General features: G+C 41.3%; 1 long non-coding RNA gene across 3 annotated transcripts in view; it reads left to right on the top strand.

Moving 5' to 3' along the window:
* The first annotated feature begins 11528 nt into the window (after nucleotides 1-11528).
* The window catches only part of LOC104972658 (uncharacterized), a 150898-nt gene continuing 145678 nt past the window's right edge, over nucleotides 11529-16748 (top strand). For all 3 annotated transcript variants that reach the window (XR_003035061.2, XR_009494815.1, XR_009494814.1), the window contains exons 1-2: nucleotides 11529-11745; nucleotides 13884-13985. This is a non-coding gene — a long non-coding RNA (uncharacterized lncRNA). The remainder of the gene's footprint in view (nucleotides 11746-13883; nucleotides 13986-16748) is intronic.

The raw sequence follows: 16748 nt of genomic DNA, 5'->3' as shown, positions 1-16748 counted from the left end.
AAGTGAAAAGCGAAAGTGAAGTCGCTCAGTCGTGTCTGACTGGCAGCGACCCCATGGACTGCAGCCTACCAGGCTCCTCTGTCCATGGGATTTTCTATCTGTTCTAAATGTACCAAGAGTACTATTCTCATCAGATAATGTAATAGCATTGAGAAATTCATTTATTTTCTCTGGGGGGAGTATAAATTATGTTCTCTGAATTACATATGCAATCAAAGATTAGAAATTAATAGATTCCATGACAATTTATTTGGAACTGTAAATTAAGTAGGTTTGTTTTTCCTCTTTTATTTTTCTTTAATTATACTTCTTTCATTTGGTTAACATACTCACTGGAGATTAGTTTTAAAGCTGTTATGGTAACTATTGAATAGAAACAGATTCACTGTAAAAATTATCTTATGTCTGATAAAGAAGTCATGTAGATTGATTAGCACTTTAAAAAGGACATTTTGAAAATTTACCTTGTTGATTTACTATGTTGATTATTTAATCTGTCCTGCATATTTACAAATACTTGGCATTATTTGTATAAATAATTCCATGATTCTTCTAAAAAATAATTAATCCCCCATCTGTTTACTTTTGACTATTCTATAGTCACTCTAGAATTATTTATATTTTTAAATATGTTTGGTAAGTGTTTAATAAGCCAATATTTAATTAGTGAAAATTATACTTGGAAATATTGTAAGGAATCTTCTGTATTCAGATTTTAAAACTTTCTTATTTTAATAAGAATTTTATCAGTTGATGGAAATAATTTTTACCTATATTCAAAGTCAGGAAATAAAGTGCTTTTCTTCTGTACCAAAATTTTTGTTAAAGGAAACCTGATTCTATAATTATTATAGTAATTTTTGCAATCTGTAAGAAATTTGTAATTTGTAAGAACATATCCTTTATTTTCATTATACATCTTTTTCCAAGGGTGGATTGTTAAGTACAACATACTTTTATGGGAAGCTATGGTTGACAGCAAGTTTAAAAGCCAGGAGTAAGAAAAATTACACAGCACTAAATTATTCTGAAATTTTGTGTCAACAATAGTGGAATTAAATATACATAAATGTATGGTGGCTACATATCTTTGCCATAAACAGATTATTACTGTACTTAACTCTGGTTTCAGTTTGGTTCAGTCACTCAGTGGTGTCTGACTCTGCTACCCTATGGACTGCAGCATGCCAGGCTTCCCTGTCCATCACCAACCCCTCAGAGATTGCTCAAACTCATGTCCATCAAGTCAGTGATGCCATTCAACCATCTCATCCTCTGTCGTCCCATTCTCCTCCTGCCCTCAATCTTCCCCGGCATCAGGGTCTTTTCCAATGAGTCAACTCTTTGCATGAGGTGGCCAAAGTATTGGAGTTTCAGCTTCAACATCAGTCCTTCCAATGAACACCCAGGACTGATTTCCTTTAGGATGGCCTGGTTGGATCTCCTTGCAGTCCAAGGGACTCTCAAGAGTCTTCTCCAACACCACAGTTCAAAAGCATCAATTCTTCAGCACTCAGCATTCTTTATAGTCCTGGCCTCTTTTTCTTTGGAGACCAGTGGGATTTGATTACAGAACTTCCACAGGACTAGGGAAACAGACTCTTGCAGGGCACCAACAAAACCTTGTGTGTACCAGGAGCTTGGAGAAAGGAGCAGTGTTCCCCACAAGAGACTGAGCCAGACTTGACTGTGTGTTCAGGAGTGTCAGGTGGTATACATATATGTATGTATACTCATAAATGTATACACATATATTTAAATGTATCTATATCTCTGTATCTGTTAAAATAAACATACATTTGTATTTACATGTCTGATTCGAATGCAGAACTTTCATATATATTCTAGCATTTTATCATACTTTATGGTAAAAAAGAAATCTGGCTGTCATCTGTAATATTTTTTTAATATTATTCGAACCATATTATACATATAAAGTAGAATCAGAATTGCTAAATCGTAGCCTTGTGATGAATAACTTTTCCAACTAGAGTAGAAATTTTGCTCATAGTACTTTATGTTTTTAACCTTATAATACCTGAGAAAACTTTTCCAGAGTTGTGTAGTTTAGCTTATTTACTCTCCATCCACTTCTGTGAGGTTATGTCCTATATTTGCAATAGGGTTAAATTTATTTGTCACAATCTGCATTCCATCCTGCCTTCCCTACATCCTGATTTTTTTTTTTTTTCATTTTATATACTGTAAACGTCACTCTTAAGGGCTTCCCTGATGGCTCAGCAGGTAAAGAATCTACCTGCAATGCAAGAGAAACACAAGAAACACAGGTTCGAGCTCTGGGTTGGGAAGATCCCCTGCAGAAGGAAATGGCAACCCACTCTAGCATTTTGTCTGTAAAATCCCATGGACAGAGGAGCCTGGTGGGCTATGGTCAATGGGGTCACAAAGATTTGGACACGACTGAGCAACTAAACATGCAGGGCTTCCCTGGTAGCTCAGTGATAAAGAATTTGTCTGTCAATGCATTTCAACCCCTGATCCAGGAAGATCCCACATGCCCTGGAACAAATAAGCCTGTGTACCATAATTACTAGGCTTGTGTTCCAGAACTCAGGAACCACAACTACTGAGCCCACAGGCCCCAAGTGCCACACCTCCTGAAGTCCATGCCCTAGAGCCTGTGTTCTGTAACAAGAGAAGCCACCAAGATGAGAAGCCACCAAGGTGAGAAGCCCACACATCACAACTAGAGAGTAGCCCCTGCTCTCTTTAACTGGAGAAAAGCCTGTACAGCAAGGAAGACTCAGTACAGCCAAAAAAAAAGAGAGAAAAAGTCACCGTTTATAGTGTACAGCTCTATGGGTTTTGAATGATGAACCATCATACATCCATAGAGTAATATAAAGGATAGTCCCCAAACCCTACAAATTTCATTGTGAGCCCACCTTGCATAGATATAATTGCTTTCCCCCACCCCTTGGAAACCCCTTATATATTTCCTTTTCTTGCATTTCTGCCTTTTCCAAAAGGCCACATGAATGAAACAATATAATATATGGTATTTGGGGTGTTTATAATTCTTGTCTAAACTTGCAAATTTTAGGGAAGTTAGACAAAAAGCGAACTGAACTTCTAGGATGCTGTACATTCAGGACATCATCTTGCCTACACCATCTGTTTTTGATCAGATTTTTCTTTCTACTCTCATTCTACTATCTCGTCTTTCAAAAAATTTGCGATAGTCAGCATGTTGCAGGAAGTTAAGTTTCTGTTTGACATGTACGCTGTTGAGATGAGATTAGAGGCGATGAAAAATGGCACAAATTAATTTTTTCCAAGCAATTTTGTGCATCTTCTCAGAAATTTCAAAACCAGAATGCATTTTTTTTCTAAAACTTTGATAAAATTGGGAATTCTTTCCACTTTCAAAATTTTGATCATCATGGATGATCTTCTACTAGTAGCAGGGGTCACATTTTCTTATCTCATATTTTCAGTCAACCAGAGTTTAAGAGTTTGTAAGATAAGTCCCACCAAGTGATGGATGGTAATATTCTAATTAATGAGCTAACTGAACAAATGAGCCAAACAAGTGGGTGCTGCTCAATTAATGAGGCTTCTCTGTTTCTAATTGAACTAGAGGCTGTGCTGGCTACAGTGGTTTAGAAGAATGCCATGTTCCTGTACACCCTTCTATTATGTACCCCTTCCACCAAGTTCAGGCCTCCTAGTCTGTGGGGAGTCCGGACACAAGGCTCTGAGCATCAGAGGAAAACCTGTGATAGTATTCCCGAGCTGTTAGCTCCCAGGGGAAATAGATTGGGGATCATGCCCTTTTATCTAAGTGACTTCTTTCAATTTCCTGTTTTTTTCATTATTGTGTTTTCCTTTGGTTGTAGATGTTATGTAGTACCATGTTGGCTGTTGATCTTTTCTGTTCTTAAGAACCATGTTCTGTTCACAGTTTTAACTCCCTGTGTGTCACCCTCTCTTGACTGCTCCTCAAACAGTAACTTTCTGTCTTCTGGTGATTAAGTAACACCTCCTGGCCTCCTGGCTAGGCTACCATCCTCAGATATCAATATGCCCGGCTCTGTGTTCACCTCCGCTGCTACTAACACATGTCTGTAGAGGATCCAATAAACATCTCAGTGATGCTAGTGTCCCTCTCACTGTACATTCCTGATGGTCTTCATTGAGTAGCACTTTGTCTGGCCCTCGGATGGAACACAATCCACTGGTGGGTGTTCTGGCCTCAGATTCACCCCAGCACAGTAATCCCATCTCCTTCAACCTCTTTAGTCCCTTCTGTGAATCTGCCAGAGCAACCTAGGTATTCCCACTTGACTGAGTGTGGGGAGCGAGCTCCGCCCCGGCAAAGGTCATGAGGAAGGAGGCTTGACATACGCAAAGGTGGGATCAATCCTCAGGAGTCTCCCTGGAAATTCTCGAGCAATCTACCCCCAAAACCAGAGTCTGCTTACTTTCTGCTTTGTGCTTTCACCTACACCTCTGACTTTACGGGGGGCTGTCCCCCACTACCTTTCTCTGAAAAAAGAGTTAGCTTACAGCTCCAGTTAATAATTCCTGGGTGTGACAGTGTTTCAACCTACAAACTCCTTTGGAAGTCCTCTAGCCTGCCTGAATAGGTTTTTTCCGGCAACATGTGATTGTTCAGAGCCTCCCAACTGTGAGAGGCAGGAGATGTTCTAAACTGTCTAAACACAGATTCCTTTGAGTAGTTAAAAGATTGATTAGAAATTGTATTGGTGAAGGGTTTTTCACTTGTTGGGCCAATGTCTGCTGCTAAGTCTCCATATCCCTTACCTACTGTGTCCTTGGCGGTGTATTGATTGATATAATGGGTGTATAGAAATGTAAGCAGTTGCCTCAATGTTTGTAATCTTGGACCCTTGAGTTAATTCTTTTCTTGATTGAGCCCACCTCACCTTTGCCCTATAGGAATGCAACTTTCTCCAGTGCTTTTTGGAGGCTGGCACCTGACTTTAGAATAATCACCTTTAGAGAAAAATAAGTTTCTTAAAATGTTAACAGGCTTCCTGGCCAGATGATGTAAATTACCTAAACTTTTGCATATGATAAGTTTGAAAGCCTGACTTCGATAAGGATCAGGAACTGCTGTCTTTGCATGACTCTACCCCTTCCCTCATTATCCTCTATGCACAACTTAAGGTATAAAACTGCTTTGGAAAATAAAGTATGTCCTTTTGTTCACCGGAATTTGGTCTCCCCATGTCGTTCTTTCTTTCACCTTCTAGCTGAACTTTTCCTCTGAGGCAGGGAAGCTCGTTAAGCCTACTAATTTTGCCTGGGCTTCTAAGATCTGACCAGGGAGGCCTTAGTGTCTCCTCTCCTTCGGGAGAACGGGAGGACGCCTGCGGCCTTCGTAGGTGACGTAAATTCCCTGCTTTGGAATTTTATTCAGCCTCTTTTCTTCACTGAATTTCTTCGCTGAGCTATCCTTATTTCACCACTCTTTATATCCTTAATAAACATTTAATTAAGCAGTTGTTTCCTGATCCTCGCCAACGCCGTCCCCGCTTCAAATTCCCTGGATCAGCCGGGGCTGGTCCCCGGCAACTGAGCATTCAGTTCAGTTCAATTCAGTTGCTCAGTCGTGTCTGACTCTTTGCGACCCCATGGACAGCAGTACACCAGGCTTCCCTGTTCATCACCAACTCCCAGAGCTTGCTCAAACTCATGTCCATCAAGTCGGTGATGCCATCCAAGCATCTCATCTTCTGTCGTCCCCTTCTCCTCCAGTCTTCAATCTTTTCCAGCATCAGGGTCTCTTCCAATGAGTCAGTTCTTTGCAACAGGTGGCCAAAGTATTGGAGTTTAAGCTTTAGCATCATTCCTTCCAATGAATATTCAGGACTAATGTCATTGAGGATTGACTGATTTGATCTCCTTGCAGTCCAAGGGACTCTCAAGAGTCTTCTCCAACATGATAGTTTAAAAGCATCAATTCTTCAATGATCAGCTTTAGTCATCACTTTCTAAGAGCCATGCTAGCAATGAGTTCACCTCTCCCCTTGGGTTCTTCCTAGGATGGTAAATTATGTCCCAAGAAAGTGCCTCCAAGTCAATGAATTCTTATACGGTCTTAGATGTTTTGGCCGCCCTGACCAAGCACCTGGATGAACTCACTTGGCTTCTGCCTGTTGATGCTGATTCTTTCAATTCCTCTAGTCTTTCAAATCAGGTGCAACATGCCTCTTTCAGGTTATGGTGGGGTTTATTCTGAGATAAGGGCCTTTACAGACAAAACAGTAGGTGAATGAAACTTCTAAAGGGGTACACGTTCACTGGTAGAGGAGAAACTCTGCAATATTTTCCAGTGGAGGTGAAGTATACTATCTCTTCTTTCAAAAGGGAGGACTTCCTTCATAGCTCAGTTGGTAAAGAATCCACCTGCAATGCAGGAGACCATAGTTGGATTCCTGGGACAGGATGATCTGTCAGAGAACCGATAGGCTACCCACTCCAGTATTCTTGGGCTTCCCGTGTGGCTCAGCTGGTAAAGAATCTACCTGCAATGTGGGAGACCTGTGTTCGATCCCTGAGTTGGGAAGATCCCCTGGAGAAGGGAAAGACTACCCACTTCGGTATTCTGGCCTAGAGATTTCCATGGACTGTATAGTCCATGGGGTCACAGAGAGTCAGACAGGATTGAGCAACTTTCACTTTTCACACATGGTGGTGGGCACCTTTGTAAGATCTGAGGGTGCAGGTGGTTTACAAAGCCAATATCCTCAGGAGCAACCATCTACATTTCAGGATCTACATTTGAGGATCCCCAATTTTTCCCCTTTCTGGTGCCCTGATACAGACATGCAGTGGCTAAGATTTAAACATCTCTGTGTCATTTAAGTATTCTTGCCTTGAGAACCTCATGAAAAGTATGAAAAGGCAAAATGATAGGATAATGAAAGAGGAACTCTCCAGGTCGGTAAGTGCCCAAATATGCTACTGGAGATCAGTGGGGAAATAACTCCAGAAAGAATGAAAGGATGGAGCCAAAGCAAAAACAATACCCAGTTGTGGATGTGACTGGTGATAGAAGCAAGGTCCGATGCTGTAAAGAGCAATATTGCATAGGAACCTGGAATGTCAGATCCATGAATCGAGGCAAATTGGAAGTGGTCAAACAAGAGATGGCAAGAGTGAACGTCGACATTCTAGGAATCAGTGGACTAAAATGGACTGGAATGGGTGAATTTAACTCAGATGACCATTATATCTACTACTGTGGGCAGGAATCTCTCAGAAGAAATGGAGTAGCTATCATGGTCAACAAAAGAGTCCAAAATGCAGTACTTGGATGCAATCTCAACAATGACAGAATGATCTCTGTTCATTTCCAAAGCAAACCAATCGATATCATGTTAACCCAAACTTATGCCCCAAGCAGTAATGCATAAGAAGCTGAAGTTGAACAGTTCTATGAAGACCTATAAGAACTTTTAGAACTAACACCCAAAAAAGATGTCCTTTTCATTATAGGGGACTGGAATGCAAAAGTAGGAAGTCAAGAAACCCCTGGAGTAACAGGCAAATTTGGCCCTGGAGTATAGAATGAAGCAGGGCAAAGGCTAATAGAGTTTTGCCAAGAGAACGCACTGGTCATAGCAAACACCCTCTTTCAACAACCCAAGAGAAGACTCTACACATGGACATCACCAGATGGTCAACACCAAAATCAGATTGATTATATTCTTTGCAGCCAAAGAAGGAGAAGCTCTATACAGTCAGCAAAAGCAAGAATGGGAGCTGACTGTGGCTCAGATCATGAACTCCTCATTGCCAAATTCAGACTTAAATTGAAGAAAGTAGGGAAAACCACTAGACCATTCAGTTATGACCTAAATCAAATCCCTTATGATTATATAGTGGAAGTAAGAAATAGATTTAAGGGAATAGATTTGATAGAGTGCATGATGAACTATGGACGGAGGTTCATGACATTGTACAGGAGACAGGGATCAAGACCATCCCCTTGAAAAAGAAACGCAAAAAAGCAAAATGGCTGTCTGAGGAGGCCTTACAAATAGCTGTGAAAAGAAGAGGAGTGAAAAGCAAAGGAGAAAAGGAAAGATATAAACATCTGAATGCAGAGTTTCAAAGAATAGCATGGAGAGATAAGAAAGCCTTCCTCAGTGATCAATGCAAAGGAATAGAGGAAAAAAACAGAGTGGGAAAGACTAGAGGTCTCTTTAAGAAAATTAGAGAAAGCAAGGGAACATTTCACACAAAGATGGGCTCGATAAAAGACAGAAATGGTATGGACCTAACAGAAGCAGAAAATATTAAAAAGAGGTGGCAAGAATACACAGAAGAACTGTATAAAAAAGATCTTCAAAACGCAGATAATCACAATGGTGTGATCACTCACCTAGAGCCAGATATCCTGGAATATGAAGTCAAGTGGGCCTTAGAAAGCATCACTATGAACAAAGCTAGTGGAGGTGATGGAATTCCAGTTGAGCTATTTCAAATCCTAAAAGATGCTGCTGTGAAAGTGCTGCACTCAATGGCCACAGGACTGGAAAAAGTCAGTTTTCATTCCAACCCCAAAGAAAGGCAATGCCAAAGAACGCTCAACTACCACACAATTGCACTCATCTCACATGCTAGTAAAGTAATTCTCAAAATTCTCCAAGCCAGGCTTCAGCAATACGTGAACCGTGAACTTCCAGATGTTCAACCTGGTTTTAGAAAAGGCAGAGGAACCGGAGATCAAATTGCAACATCTGCTGGATCATGGAAAAAGCAAGAGAGCTCCAGAAAAGCATCTATTTCTGCTTTATTGAATATGCCAAAGCCTTTGACTATGTGGATCACAAGAAACTGTGGAAATTCTGAAAGAGATGGGAATACCAGACCACATGACCTGCCTCTTGAGAAACCTATATGCAGGTTAGGAAGCAACAGTTAGAACTGGGCATGGAACAACAGACTGGTTCCAAATAGGAAAAGGAGTACGTCAAGGCTATATAGTGTCACCCTGCTTATTTAACTTACATGCAGTGTACATCAGAGAAGGCAATGGCACCGCACTCTAGTACTCTTAACTGAAAAATCCCATGGATGGAGGAACCTGGTAGGCTGCAGTCCATGGGGTCGATAAGAGTCGGACATGACTGAGCAACTTCACTTTCACTTTCCACTTTCATGCATTGGAGAAGGAAATGGCAACCCACTCCAGTGCTCTTGCCTGGAAAATCCCAGGGACGTTGGAGCCTGATGGGTTGCCATCTATGGGGTCACACAGAGTTAGACACGACTGAAGCGACGCAGCAGCAGCAGCAGTGTACATCATGGGAAATGCTAGGCTGGAAGAATCACAAGCTGGAATCAAGATTGCCGGGAGAAATATTAATAACCTCAGATATGCAGATAACACCATCTTTATTGCTGAAAGTGAAGAGGAACTAAAAAGCTTCTTTGAAAGTGAAAGAGTAGAGTGAAAAAGTTGGCTTAAAGCTCAACATTCAGAAAACGAAGATCATGGCATCTGGTCCCATCACTTCATGGGAAATAGATGGGGAAACAGTGAAAACAGTGTCAGACTTTATTTGTTGGGGCTCCAAAATCACTGCAGATGGTGACTGTAGTCATGAAATTAAAAGACGCTTACTCCTTGGAAGGAAAGTTATGACCAACCTAGATAACATATTGAAAAGCAGAGACATTACTTTGCCAACAAATGTCTGTCTAGTCAAGGCTATGGTTTTCCCAGTGGTTGTGTATGGACGTGAGAGTTGGACTGTGAAGAAAGCTGAGAGCCGAAGAATTGATGCTTTTGAAGTGTGGTGTTGGAGAAGACTCTTGAGAGTCCCTTGGACTGCAAGGAGATCCAACCAGGCCATCCTAAAGGAGACCAGTCCTGGGTGTTCATCGGAAGGACTGATGTTGAAGCTGAAACTCCAATACTTTGGCCACCTCATGTGAAGAGTTGACTCATTGGAAAAAACCCTGATGCTGGGAGGGATTGTGGGCAGGAGGAGAATGGGACGACAGAGGATGAGATGGCTGGATGGTGTCACCGACTGGATGGACATGAATTTGGGTAAACTCCGAGTGTTGATGGATAGGGAGGCCTGGGGTGCTGCCATTCATCGGGTTGCAAAGAGTCAGACATGACTGAGTGACTGAACTGAACTGAACTGAACTGGTGTGACTTTAATTTATAGGGCTTACAGAGTTCCAGAACTAAATGTTTGTATTTAATTTCCCAGACTTGGAACATATTAGTATCTCTGAAATAATCCCTATTACCAGGAAAACTAGGTACTTCCACTGAACAGGTCAGGGTCATGTGCACTGGAGTCAGAACAGTAGTTAGCATCACTTGAAGTGTGTATGCAGAGAGCGGGGGATGAGTCCTTATTTCCAAGGAAAATCTAGGTATTGTTTCCATAAAAGGAGGTTAGTGTTAAGCAGCAAACCTACAAATATCAAAAGAAAACCTTACCGTAGGTTGATTCCTATTTCTTAAATATTTATACCTTCAGAGTTATTTGGAATCAAAATGAGAATTAAAAAAAGAAAGATGCCTAATGAAGCACAAATCTGGGGCAGCAAAACCTCATGTTTTAGATCCAAAAATGTTCTTTCAGTTGCAGTCCTTCCACTTATCTTCTAGAGTCTGGAACACCTGACTCTTCAGGAAACTGGAGAATAGAGGGAAGAGCCTCATTTATAGACAGACTCTCACCAGTGGTTCATCCATTAATTCAAGGAAACCATCAGCTCTGAGCCTACTATGGGGTGGCGGTGCAGAGCTCAATTGGTACATCTAAACTCACCTCAGTCCCAATCCTGGTAGAGCTTTCAGCCTGTCCAGAAGTTGTGCACGAGGAAAGAAAAGCTCCAGAAAGGAAGTGAAAGCAGACAGGAGGCAGTAATTAAGGATAAATTAATGCCGAGACCAAGTGACAGAATCTCTATAGTGTGCTGATAATTGTTACATTACATGAAGCATAGCAGTAATTGTGACTATCCCACCCACTGTGCTAAGGAGCTGGGTGGGAGTAGATATCCTTGTATGTGAACAACTTTGGAGCCCTCCGAAAAGGGCTCCATCATCGTCTTCATCGTCTCAGATACTCGCACCCACTTTCCAGGAGGCGAGACCTGGCTTTTACTTCGCGGCCATCACCAACATGCCTGCAATCTGGTCGGATCCCGCAGGCCAGAGTGGGACGCCCGCGACCCCACACCCAGGCTGGAGACAGGGGGATCGGCGGGGCCAACCCGGGTGGGAGGCTTGGGAGGATGGAGGGACCCCCCGACTGCCGCCTCCTCCCCTTCCCCGGTTGGGCGGGCGCGCGCGGGCCGGGAGCGGGGAGGCGGCGTGAGGGCAGCAGCGGCGCGGGCGGGCGGTCCCAGGGCCGCGGAGCGCGTCGGAGCGAGTGCACAAATGCCCAGGGCTTTCGCCGCGCTCGCCCAGCGGCCGCTCCCGCCCAGCGCCGCCCACGCTCCCGGACCCGCGAGGCGCCCGTCGGTGGCGGCCGCGGGGACCCGGGCGCGCGAGGGGAAGGGCCGCCCGCGCGTCGCCCCCGTCCGGATCACGGCCCTGCGTGGCCTCCGAGCGCCGCCCGGACGGGGCTACTGCGAGGAGCCGCGGAGGCCGAATACCCGGAAAGCAGGATCCCGCGGACGCCCGCAGCCCGAGGGAATCATCAGAGACCAGGCGGTCCTCGCCCAGACACCCGCCCCCTGAGACTTGGAACGCGGACTCCAGAGGCAGCGCGCAAGGTCAGGACAAGTTTCTCGTGGTTTAAAGGGGTCCTGAGACTGACTCTCATTTAAATAGCTTTTCCTTTCTTGCTTAAATAACTCTGTTTAGACCAAGAGGAAAGGCTTCCTTGAAGTATTTTGGGTTGAAAACATTGTCCTGAAAGTTTTTGTTTGTTGAGGTTGTGTATGTAAATTTGTTAACTTTCTATGTAATAAAAACCATTAAAATATTAAAGGCACACTACAGCATCAACTCCAGTACTCTTGCCTGGAAAATCCCATGGACGGAGGAGCCTGGTGGGCTGCAGTCCATGGGGTCGCTAGGAGTCGGACACGACTGAAGCGACTTAGCAGTAGCAGCAGCAGTGGCGCTTGGGCATCTTAGAAGCAAGTTAGGCCTTCTCTTTCCAGGTGTGGGATCAAAGCCAGTCTCTCACGGAAAGGTTTTGCTTGTTAGGTTTCTGCGCCCTGAGTCTCACCAGGTGCTTGGACCTCGTGTGGCTCATTTTAGTAACGTGTTACCTCGAGGTTCTGGGGTCCCGTTGGAGCTGCTTGTGAACTTTGTTTCCAAAGGGCCTAGGCCGGTGGGGGCGGATAGTGCAGCTGTCTGCTCTGTTTTGCATGGCTTACAATTTACTAAGGTGCCAATATCAGCTGCGTAAAGTTTAGCTTCAGTTGCGTGCTAAGTCGCTACAGTCCTGTCCGACTCTGCGATCTCATGGATTGTATGTAGCCTGCCAGAAGCCTCTGTTCATGGGATTCTCCAGGCAAGAATTCTGGAGTGGGTTGCCATTCCTTTCTCTAGGGCATCGTACCGACCCAGGGATCACATCCGAGTCTCGTAGGTCGTAAGTGTGCCCATTTATTTGGTCTTTCCAATAGTAATGACTAGTAAGCATGTTAACTTTTGAAAGAAATGGAGTACCTGTGTTTTTCTTGTTTAGTTACTGAGACAATTTCCAAGTTGACCAAATAGCTAATCCTGTTCTCTTAGTTGAAATAGTTCAAATTACATCAAACAAAATAAAACTAACACCTCTTATCTTAGTGAGTTATCTGTAAGTTTCTCTTTTTGTGCCATTCTAGTCTTGTGAAGAGAGAGGACCCCCTTTTAATTAAGAGCTTCGTCAAAAACTTGTAATTATCCCTTAATAGGTTTGTTAAACTAAGTCCTCTGCCACTTGAGGGTCTCTAGCCGTGTAACAGATACCAAGGATTCCTGCTTGACACTGCATTTTAAAATCTTTTTCAATTAGTTCCTCTTACAGGGAACTCATTTGAATCTCAAATTTAGTTAGGACTGAACTTTTACTTCTCTTTTTATAAACAATTGTAATATAGCAACATATGCAGTCTGGAAGGATTTTGAGGAAAGTACTTTTAAAAATTGGAAATGCCTATGTTAAAATGCTAATACTTAAATATTGAGACAAATGAAACTGATCACAAACATTCTTTCTTTGCCCTAAGCAAGCCATACTATAATAGAATATTTTTTAAGAGGATTTCCCCAAAGTCTACATAAAACATGCATGTTCACCTTTCCTGGACTTCAAATATGAAATAGATATCCTTAAAAATAAGATTATGCCAAGAGGCTTCTCTACCAGAAGTCTCTTTTATTCCCGTGTTCCCACAGTATCTACCTTCCCCATGATATGCTTATTATTTGTCTTAAAAACATTTAACAACAACAACAAAAAAGAATAGGCTATCTTCTCAAGTATGTAAAATCTTGACTCAGAACTCAAAAAGTATTTAAAACTTTTATTTGGCATCTTTAAAAAGAAGGAATCTTAAAATAATAAAATATCTTAGGAGAGCACTTGTGTTTTGTGGAGAGCTTTGTTATTATTTAATTTTGCTGATTTACAATATTGCATTTTCTTTTAGCTATTTCCTGGGAGTGGGAAGTAGTATTTCTGAGAACTATAGCAAATACCTGAGTAATTTTAATAAAATTAATAGTGATTTTTAATGATAGTTGGGAAAGTATTTTAATTTTTTTCCTGGACCACATGCCATACAGATGAAGTTTATGATGAATTGGAATTGAAATATCCAATGGTTGATGTCATTTTCGGGAAATTGTAACTTTAGTTTTTTGTTTTTTGTTTTAAATTAGGGGATTGTTTGACTTTATAACTTTCTTGCAGTTGCACTGTGCCTTAGCAGCCCTTTGGTGCTGAAGACCAATAACTTACAGCTGCAATTCTTCTGACACCCACTCCACCAACAAACTTCAGGTCTTTCTCAAGGTAAATTGCTGTTTTTGTTCCAGTATTTGTGTGTGTCAGTTAATTAATGTGTTTAATTATTTAATGTGATGCTATATTTGGTTCCTAGCTTTACTTTTTATGTTTTTTGTCACTAACAAATTTTCTGAGTGATGTTTGCCAAACTCCATGTTTCTCATAGGCCATGTAGTTTATATTGCAAGATTTTGCAGTTTGGTGATTTTTTTTTTTTTTTAGCATTGCATATGTCAGATTCTGGCAGAACTGACTATGTGTTTACACAGGTACTTCATATGATCTGAAATATATAATTTGTGGAATAAATGATGTAATTATACCCATTGTAATGCTGAAATGTAATATCTGTTTTAGTTAGCATTGCATATCAAACAATCCTAGAACTTGGTAGCTAAAATTAAATTAAAGTAAATGAAAAGCTTAGTAGCTTTCAGTATCTCCTGGTTCAGTGGCTTGGCTGGGCTCAGCTGGGCAGTTCTGCTGCTGCCCTCCCTTGGGGTCTCATATGGTTATAATCAGATGGCAGCTGGGGCTGGAGGCATCTGAGGGCAGCCGGCAGGTTATAATGACAGTGTGTCCCTCTTTCTCTCTAAGTAGCCCACGGGCCTTTTCTTTCCATCCTGTGTTTCCCTGTGTTACCCCTGACAGAGTAGCCACATTTCTTACTCAGGGTAATCAAGAAGCTACAGAAATGGGAACTGGCAGGCATTCTTAAGCCTTAGACCTGGATCTGCACAGCATAACTTTCCCCACCTCAATCAGCTAAGCAATTACAGGGCCAGCCCCAACTCCAGAGAGGAGAAATCATTCAGCTAAGCAATTACAGGGCCAGCCCCAACTCCAGAGAGGAGAAATCATCACCATCTTTTGATGGGGAAAATAGCAAAGTATCTGTGACTGTCTTTAATCCACCACAATATTCTTCACTAATAATCTTTTAGAGGAATATTATAAGATTTTAGAACCAGAAAACTCTTAGGAATTATTTCATCTAACATCATCAGTTTACATGAAAGGGTACAGGAGCAAAATATCACAATAAAAGACCTGGAGATGTAACCCTTTCTTATTGTTTTAAATGTCTCAGAACCCATAGAAATCTGCTGGGATATGGTTTCTGACTAGCTTGTTAGAAACATGCCTGCATTTTCCAAAATCCACTAAGACTTGAGAAATATTTTAAATCATGACAGAACAAGATATTTCTGGATATCAAGGAAGATTATTTTTGAATTATTATTTTGCCTTCTTTAAAAACACACACATCAACACAGAGAAATAGACTTTTATAAGAGAGTGAATCTAAAATAAATCTTTTATTCCTAAGGAGTATGTGACACCTTCATGGTCCAATACCAAGTTCATTGTGCCTTGGGTAATGTTTGACCCTTCACTTCATCTCTTAAAGACATTTTTGTAAATAATGTGTAAATATACACTTACTGTGTACATATGTACTTCTTAAACAATAAATTAGGATGAAGAACCTGGTTTTTATTACCAACATTTACTTTTCTAATGAAAACAATCAGGATAATACTTTTTTTGTGCCTGAAATTAAAAATACAAGTACTGAAATGCTCACTGTATATACAAATTAATAGGAAAAAATTCTGTTGGTTTAAGTGAGGCACATAATGAAATGTTTTCAGACCTTCCTGACCTTCAGTTTGTCTATCTATCTCAGTTTAACTCTCTCTGCCCACCCCTCTTTCTTAAACTGGTGTAATCATCTTGTAACTTTCACATCAATTACGCCAATTTTAAAACACAAGTGGAATTCTCCTCTTTCTCTGTGTTTCTCTTTAGCGCCCTTCTTTCACTCCCAGGTGTTTTAATTCTGACAGCAGTTCTTCCCTTTCTGCTTAGACTCCTCTTCCTTATTTATAAATGTTTACTATATTCCATTTGTTTCTCAAAAAACCAAAATATATTTGTTACCTTTTTATTTTTGGAACTCTTAGTTGTCCATTTTTCTATTTGGGGTTTTTTTTTTTTTTTTTTTTTAGTTTGTTAATCTATTCCTTCATGAGGAAAAAATAAATATTAATTGAAATAATAGTAGTTGCTTACTTTTCCTAGTATTTTTCTTCATTCTTATAAGTAAATAATTCTTTGAATTCAAATGTCTGCTGTCAGTAATTTGTGTTTCTTTTTTATGTGTTATACCATAAATAGAATGGTATGATTTTCAGCTAATAAATGAAGCTCTAATGCCTGTGCCTTCAGAGAACTATGTAAATTTGCATATTTTGTAAAACAAAATAGATGTAAGGACATCTCACTGATGTTGTAGAGAAAGGCTTAGGCAACCTGACTCTGTGACCCCATGGACTGTAGCTCCTCTGTCCTAGAATTCTCCAGGCAAGAGTACTCAAGTGGGTTGCCATTTCCTTCTCCAGGTGATCTTCCAACCCAGGGATCGAACACAGATCTCCTGCACTGCAGGCAGATTCTTCACCATCTGAGCCAGCAGGGAAGCCCCCATGTAAAACTGCACATTATGCAAAACAAGCTAGATGTAAAGAAATCTCACTGATGTTACAGAAAAAGGCTTAGGTAACCTATTTTAGAAATGCTGGGTCTCAGATCTTATGTTCCTTTTCCACTTGTGTTCCTGTTTGCAGCACCTCTATGATGGCAGTTTAATGTTCCTGTGACTTTTCAGACAGTTATAGTGCTGGGTCTGATCCCTTTGTGAAAATGGAAATGTAAATAGTCTTACCTCCTCCAGTCCGCCCTTTGTATCCATGGTACCCCATCTGC

Source organism: Bos taurus, chromosome 6, assembly GCF_002263795.3.
Source record: "Bos taurus isolate L1 Dominette 01449 registration number 42190680 breed Hereford chromosome 6, ARS-UCD2.0, whole genome shotgun sequence".
Classification (NCBI taxonomy): Eukaryota; Metazoa; Chordata; class Mammalia; order Artiodactyla; family Bovidae; genus Bos; species Bos taurus.
The sequence above is the reverse complement of the archived record's forward strand: the minus strand, read 5'-3'. Positions and strand labels throughout refer to the sequence as shown.